Raw genomic sequence first — 8,139 nt, 5'->3', positions numbered from 1 at the left:
TCGCCCAGCACTGGCACATTGTGCAGCCTGGGACAAGGGTGGCTGGGGTGAGGGGCAGCGACACATGGGAGCTGTAGCTGGAGCCTCGTCCTCTTCGGACAGTCCTACATCCTGCCAGGGAAAGGCAGCAAATCCAGCATCACCACCGTCTCCTTGGGCAAATCATTCCCTCTACGCTCCAGGAGAGAGAGGCTGGATACTGCCTCATCCCGCCTTGCCCTTTCGGTACCCTAACCTGGGGGATAGGGCTGCCTCTGGGCTGCACAGTGCCAGCGTGGGAGACCCCAGCCCCCAGGCAAGCGGTGATACAAATAGACAATGTGTAGTGATGGAGGTGGGATTAAATGCGTTGGGGAGGCTCAGCTCCCTCCAATGGGTGCCTCTTTCGGGCCAATGCTGAAGCCCCGTGGACCAGCCTGTCCCCAGGACCCATCCCTTACCTGCCCCACCACGGGAGGCAGGCTGATGTGGAGCTCCTGCAGAGACAACTGCCCCAGCTGGGGGCTTGGGCAGCCTCTTGCGGGCATGTGGGCCTGGAGCTGGCTGTCGCGAGCTGCTCGGGTGGGAGAACGCCGCGCCACATGCCACACAGGGGGATGAAACGTGCCGTCATCATCCTCCCCGTGCATCATGGCGACATGATGTTTCAGGCCAGAGCTTTGCACAAACAGCTTCCCCCTCAGTGAGGGTGAAACGCTGCCGTGTTTCACTGCGGGAGTGATTTAGGGGATAAAATATCCGCTCCCCGGTCACCAAGCCTGGGCCCTGCAGGCCCCTGTCCGCTTCCCATCTGGAGGCTGGCAAAATCCAAAGATGCTGAAAACATGGATAAGGAGAGCAGCTGGAGCCCGGGACACATCCAATCGGCCCCCAGTGCCGCAACCTAATAGAGATCCATTAGGTAAGGTAGCTTGCAGCCTCCAGAGCTTCCTGAAAGAGATAAAAAGCCAGTGAGGCAGAAGAAAACTGCGTGTCTCCAAAAGCCATGCTTTCCCCAAATCTCGGAGGCTCTCTGATGAAAGGCCCCATCGGCTGGAAGTTGCAGACATGGGGGTCGTTAGCACTAATAGCCGACAGCAAGCAGCATTGGCCTTGAGAGAAGCTGCGCAAGCGAAGTTTGCTGGCTGCCCAGGTAATGCCAGCAATCATTTCCCAGGCGCTGGGCGATCGCTCCCAACGTGTGTGTGAGCAGAGCCGCCCCAGGGGCCCAGAGGCTTTAGCAGACTCTTAGCAGGCAAAGGGAAAAACTGGCCAAAATCGGGGAGTTTGCTGGAAAATGGTTGCCTGGTGTGACCTGGGAGAAAGGGAATGGTTTTAAGGGGGAGAGTATGTTCACTGAGTGTGAAGCAGCCGATTTAAAGGGTCTCTGGGAGTGAGAGGGAGGGAAGGAGGGACAGCCGCTCACAGGCGTTAGCTGCATGCATCAACCCAGGAGAAAACCAAACCCAAGGGCACGGCATGGAGGAGCACACCCCCGGCACGTCCCTGGCATGCAGGGCAAGACCCCGCAGGGGCTGGCTCCAAGTGGTGCTGGTACCGGGGGTTGCAGCCCGCAGCCCCGCTGAGCCATCAGCTCGTCTTCGTCAAATAAGCAACCCGGCCACTAGCTGCATCCCAGAAGGGAGGGGGCTGCAGGAGGGAAATCATATAGCCCGGCATCCACACCTCTCACATCGCTGGGAATCAGCGGCAGGACCCGTAGGAAAACTCAGGTCAGCAGGTACCTCCAGAGAAAAAGCAAAGGATGTGCTTGCAACATCCGTGGGCACTTCTGGGGATGAGGATTTGGGAGAGGAGCTCTGGTAGGCTTTGGACATGAGCCTTGGAGGGTGTCACAGAAATATCCCCTGTGGTGGCAATGCCACCTGCACTACAGAAGGGTGTCTCTGTGCCTGCAGAAATAGGATATGGGCAGTTCAACACCGAGTGGGGAGGGATATGCTGAGCGCTGACACTATAAACGTTGTTTCTGGCAGGGCATGGCAATCTGCAGGAGATCCTCTCTGTCACGGCCAGAGGGCCTGACAGACCCAGATCCCTGCCGGCCGTGGGGGTGCAAGCCAGGCAGAGCTGCCAGGCCCCTGCCTGAGGAAGAGGAGGAGGAGGGAGCCATCACCAACGGGAAGAACAGCCACAGGAGCCTCCCTGAGCACGGGAGGCTTTGGGGCGCAATCAGCTCCCAGGAAAAGCTGGTGTGGGTGGTCGGAGCCCCAAAGCTACCCAGGGAGCCCCTCCTAGAGCTGGGGAATCAGAGCCATTTGCCCAAAAAAGTGATTTTTGCCATGCAGGACCAAGCTGGCCCTGGGCCGAGGGGTGAACGGAGGACAGGATGACGCTGTGGGGTGGGTGCCCCACACCGAAGGGCTGTGCTGGGGCAGGAGGGCTCCTGCCAGTCAGCACCTTCTGCCCGTGTACCGTGCTGCTGGTGTGGGTTTTGCCGCTTGCAAATCAGCAGCTAATGCCTGACATCATCAGCTGGGAAGAGCTGAAGGCGAAGAAAGGCTGTCAGGAAGAGCTTCCAGCATGCTCTGCAGTGCTGTCCCCTGCCTGGAGGCAGAGCAGAGGCAGAGCTCCTGCCACCGTCCCTGGAGGTACATGGGGCGCTGGTGTCCCCCGCACCTCCTGCCATCCCCCAGGACACCGCAGAGAAACCTGTTCCCCTCCAAAACTTTGGCTACTGAAGCTGGTGCCGTTCCAGCCAGGGGTAGAGCTGGGGAAGAGGATCTCCTTGCATTTCCCATTCACTATGGGGGAAATTTCTTTGGACATCAGCATCCCGCTGGGAAGGCCTGAGTTTTCCCGGACCTGCTGTCTGGGACCGGGATAAGGGATCCCCGGGGTCGGGTGCTGGACTAACACACAGTAAGATGCTGCTCCCCTCTGCACGTCCTCATGGGCTCAACAGATGAGGGAACTCAAAGGAGAGCTTGGGCTTCTGGTGTTGGTGATGGAGAGCTAAAGCAGGGGAAAGTTAAATGAATTTTGAGGGCACAGGGATGTGGTGGCATAGCCCCAGCCACCCTATTTCCAGCCCAACATGCACAAGGGTTTTATTCCCCTGCCTGTGCTTGAGGCTCTGGCTGTAAAATGGCTGTAAAAGAGCAACTGTGCCTCATAATGGCTTATAGAAAACACAGAAGCATATGTGCCTTTACCATTATGATCATAATTGCAAACATTCAAAAGTCGAGATTTGCAAGCTCCCAGTTTCCCATAGGTGGCTGAATTCGAACACAAATGACATCCAGAGGAATCAGGAGAAAATCTGCTCAAAACAAGGGCTTATTTTTCATTTACGCTGCGGTATTAGCCAGCAGGATCCGGGTTGGCAGCCTGAGTTCCCCCAGCTGCCACTGTTACAGGGCAGCCATGCCCCCAGATACAGCCATGGAGACCCCCGAGCATCGGCTGCGATGCCCGGGGTGCTGGCTGCATATGGACTCTGCGTATAGGATTAATCCTGGTGACTTTGCTGGTGGCAGGGGCCACGGTGGCAAACGCTCCTCCCGCGCAGGCACTAGGTACCCAGCAGCTTGCTGGCGCCAGGGGCTTTGCTGGCGCTGCCTGGAGAGCAGCCTGGATGGGTGCGGGGTCTTTGCAGCCACCTTTACACTCACCCGAGCTTCAGGGCAGCCGGCGGGATGTTGGACTCAAAACCGTCCCCTCACTGGTGCCTGCAAGCAGAGCTGGAACAGCCCAACCCCAAACCTCCCTCCCAAGCTGGGCTTGTGCGGCCGGTCCCTGCCGCTATCCTGAGGGAAGCCCGAGCATCCTCTGCGTTCCTGCTTAAAGCAAATTTCCACTGGCTTTTTCAAGTGGTAAAAGGCAATATAAGCACACCTGGAGGTGATGGTGCACAGCCCAGCTTACCTGGTGGTGCTGCGGCATCCCTGACTGTGCTCCCCCCCACCTCCTCCACCCCCCCAGCCGCTCTCGGCCATGGCCACCCCTTATGCAAGGTGCTGATTCAAACCTCAATCATTTAGGGCAAAACACACGCAAACGGAGAAGGGATGAGAGCAGCCGTCCCCATGTGGGGCGTCCCTGGGGCGGGGGGACACTGCTGTGTGTAAAGGGGGGGTCCGTGGCAGAGTAGGCGGGAAGCAGCGGGGCCAGCCCTGGGCTGCTTTTGCCAACTGCGGAGCAATAAAAACCAGGCTGTGGCAGCAAAAGGGACCCAACGCTTTCTGCCCGCACTTCAGGACCCGAGATGGCAGTGGTGGCAGAGTGAGCTACTGGCGTTTGCTGGGGGTGGGGTGGATTTAGGGCGCCTGTTCCGGTGGCCGAGGCAGAGTCGGTGGGAGAAGGCCATATGGCCGGGAGCAGCGTGCAGCGTGCCGTCCCGGTGGCAGACTGGCAGCAGCGGGCAGAGCCTCTCCTCGGGAAGGGTGGCTGTGCCAAGAGCGGGCTCCGGCACAGGCGCCGGCTGGCTGCCAGGTACGCTCAGGTGCTGCGGGAGGCTCGGAGCCCACGGAGCGGCACGGCATGGCCGGCACGGCGGGACACCTCCGTGCAAACCAGCTGCCCCTCCTCATCCCCGGGCAGCAAGGGACGTGTGGGGGCTCGTCACCCCTGCCCAGCACGGGTCTGGGCCAGGCAGGTGTAACCATGTGTGTGGTTGTAGCAGGGTGTAGGTGCTGACGAGCCGGGGTGGGCATGGGGAATACGGGCTGTGGAAGGGGATGCAGCCATGTAAATGGGGGGGGGGGGGGAATGTGCGTGTCTGAGTGTGTGGTGGGAGATGGGGGTGCACATGGGGGGTGCACGTATGTGCACGTGTATGCGTGTAAATGCATGGTGGGGGGCTGCATGTGCGTGGGCACGTGCATACATATAAGCACCTGGCAGAGCGGTGCGTGCATGTGTCAATGCATGGTGGAGGGGTGCAGACGTGTGCTGTGCGGCCCTGTGTTGGCGGCCATCTCAGGGAGAGGTTGGGTGGACATGCTGTGCCTGAGGAGCCCCAGGGAGTGAGCTAGCCGGAGCAGCCGGAGCAGCCAACCTACTGCTAGAGCCCGCGCGCCGGGCAGGCTGGCCAGGGCAGCCAGCTGGCATCCAAACAGGGCTGGCTGGTGCCTGCAAACCTCCCAGCAAGCAGATGAAATCTCCTTTTCTTCTACAAGGACAACATTTCAACATGGAAACAGAGGATGGCTAGCGGGACATTGGCAGCAGGAGCACATCCACCTCCTCCTCCGCCTGCTCTGCCCTGTGCAGGGGGACAGGATTCTCTAGTGGGGATGTGGAGGGACTCAGCACCTCCCTCCTCTCACAATAACCCTTTTCCAGCAAAGGCTGGCCCCAGACTTCCCACTCCTGCCCTTGCTTGAGGTGCAAAGGGTGAAAAAGCAATCAGGGATGTGTCCAGAGAAAGAGAGGCTTCGGGCAGGCGTCGGGTAAGGATCATGAGCAGAACTGGGCGGGAAAGGTCCTTAACTAATACCAGGGAAGGGGAGGGGGGGCAGCAGATCAGGTTTGCTTTTCACATGGCAGAGGACAAGCGTGAGCAAGAAAGTAAAGAAAATGCGGAGGTGTGGATGTGCTGTCCCATGCATCGCCTCCACACAGAGCGGCGTGCTGCCTTTGGGACCATCACCTTCCTCCAGCCGCCCTTCCCTGGGCGCTGATGCGTGACAAGCTGCCTCTTCCCCTCTCCGGTGGCAGACCACGGGCTCTGCTTGCCCTTGGCTTCCTGAGAGCGGTCCCGGGGTGGATGCGCTCGCCCTTTGATGTCTCCTTTCCCCAGATTAGGGAGGAGAGAGAGGGCTTTGCTATCAGAGGGCTGGCTGCGGGCAGAGCTCCCTTGCCCACTGGGAGCCTGCAGGCTCTCAAGCCAGCTTTGTTTTGGCCTGATCCGCCTTTGCGAGTGAGACCTGCTGAAAATGGCCCAATCCTATTAGCATCAGGGATTTGCTTCAGGTCTCCTGTCATTAACCCGATGACATTTCGCTGTGCAATAAGCCCCTGCCTTTCGGGAGACTAAAAATCAAGTGTGTCGCTTTCCCTCCATAGGAACCATCCCTGCATCATGCCAGCAGGAGCCTCGCTGTGGCAATTGGGAGTCACCTTGGTGCTCCCATTGGATATGGCATTTTCCTTCCACCTCCCACATCCCAGCCCAGGGACAGGACAGATGCCACCAGCTGTAGGGCTCTGGGCAAAACAAGTCCTATGTTTGTCACCCAGGGACGCCAGACGAAGCCATCGTGGCTTTGAGCCCCTCGGAAGGAAGGGTAAGAGCAGGCAGGGTCAGACCACGGGGCTGTCCAGCCCCAGGAATCGCCTCTGACAGTGACCAAAGGGAGATGCTGAGGAGATAGTAGGAGGGCAAGCATTTAATGAGACTTTCCCAGGCCATCTCCTGGCCTCCAGCAGCCTGGGGCTGGAGGGCTCCTGACCCAGGGGTTGTTTCTGGGGTTTGGTACACCTCAGAGGGTTTCTCCTTCCTGAGCTTGTCTGGGCTTCCCTTGAACCCATGTAAGTGCTCATCACCTGCAATAGCCAGGGGTGTAAAGTCCCCGCTGCCGAGCCTCAGCCACACCCTCCATCCCACTCCTTCTTGCTGTGCACTGGATAAATGCAAAATATTCACTATACCTTCCTGAAACTCGTTTTAAAATGCAATTTGCCTGCTGCCTGCTTGCCACCATTTCTAACAACAGCAGAAGAGCCTTGGCATTGGGGCCGGGTTGCCCCGCACCTTGGAGATGCTGCACCCCTTCTGCCCCCCCGTCTCATCAGGCAGCAAGGGACCATCCCTCGACACGTGTGAGCACATCGCCCGCCCAGTGTGCCAGGAGCTCACCTGCTCCCGTGCTGCCAGAGCATATGGCAATTGCAAGCTCGCAGAGTGAGATTCAGCTTGAGCACATATTTCTGGGGATAAAAAATCCCATATAAAGCAAGGAAGGGGGAAGGCTGGCATTGCTCAGTGCAGCCTAGAGGTGAGAGGAGAGCAATTAAGTGAGCAGTTTTGAGCCAAAGGGCATCATCTCCACCCCAAGGAGGCAAGGCACTGGGGGACGAGTGTCAGTGGAAAATCCTGTGACCAGGGATGCAGGAGAATCAGTGGAAAATCTTGGGGAAAAGAAGGGAAGGAAAAGAAGGCGAGATACTGACTCCCAACAAATTATTTCTGAAGATCTATGTGAGATTTACAAAGTGCTGAGACCAGATGAGGGGCTCAGTAACCACTTGCAGCTCCATGAAGGACAGGGTAAGACGGAAAATGTGTAATGAGAGGAATAGGACTAAATTAAGAACAGGACACAACCTGAAAATCCAGACAGCGAGACGTATATGGCTATAGGAGCGTCTCAGGCAGGAGCAAGCCAAGCATCGTTAAAAACGTGCCAAAGCGGCAGAGCGGGCTCAGGGCGGAGGATGTGACAGGTCTGCTCTCACTTCTGCAACTGCCCGAGCGTGGCGGCCGAGGCAGCTGGGGCCCGCGCCCGCACACGTGGGATCTTGCCGGGGGGGTGCAGGCAGAGGGGACGGTGAAGCCTCGCCTGTGCCGGCTCACGTACTGCGGGCAGGGAAGGCCTGCGACCCGGCCGGGAGAGCTGCGTTTGAGCCTCCCAGGCCTTCTGCAGGACAGGTGTTAATCCTCGCCCATCGCTCCTCTTGGAGGACTAGTTCACAGTCTAATAGTTGCTGCAGAGAGATGCCCCTGATGTCCCCGATGTCCCTGATGTCCCCCCAAACGGGGCTCTCACTGATGGACATTCATCTTGTGATGAGAGCCCATGGACACCCCGTGCGGTTGCCCGCTGGTGCTGCCATTGGTCTCACCCTTTGCTTTCTGCCCCCCGTGCTGTGTTTCAGGATGTGCTGTTGGCCTTTCACGGGCAGAGGTTGATGATGCTCATGCTTAAATGCAGGGTTGTGGCTGCCGGAGCAAGGGACATAAATGCAGGGTTGCGGCTGCCCTGCTGATTTTTAAAGCTTGCCAATATTTGTCACAACCAACGGAGGTAATTGCAAATGTGAGGAGAAAAACAAGCACTTGGCATCCAACAGCAATGAGTTTCCCCTCTACCGCCAGCAGCACGGAGAGCCTCGCATTCTTGGGCCAGGTCCGAAATAGGTGTAAAAACTCCAGGCCACCATCCTTTTTAAGGGTGGAGCAGCCAGCACGGA

Source organism: Aptenodytes patagonicus, chromosome 1, assembly GCF_965638725.1.
Source record: "Aptenodytes patagonicus chromosome 1, bAptPat1.pri.cur, whole genome shotgun sequence".
NCBI lineage: Eukaryota > Metazoa > Chordata > Aves > Sphenisciformes > Spheniscidae > Aptenodytes > Aptenodytes patagonicus.
Note: the sequence above shows the minus strand (reverse complement) of the source record.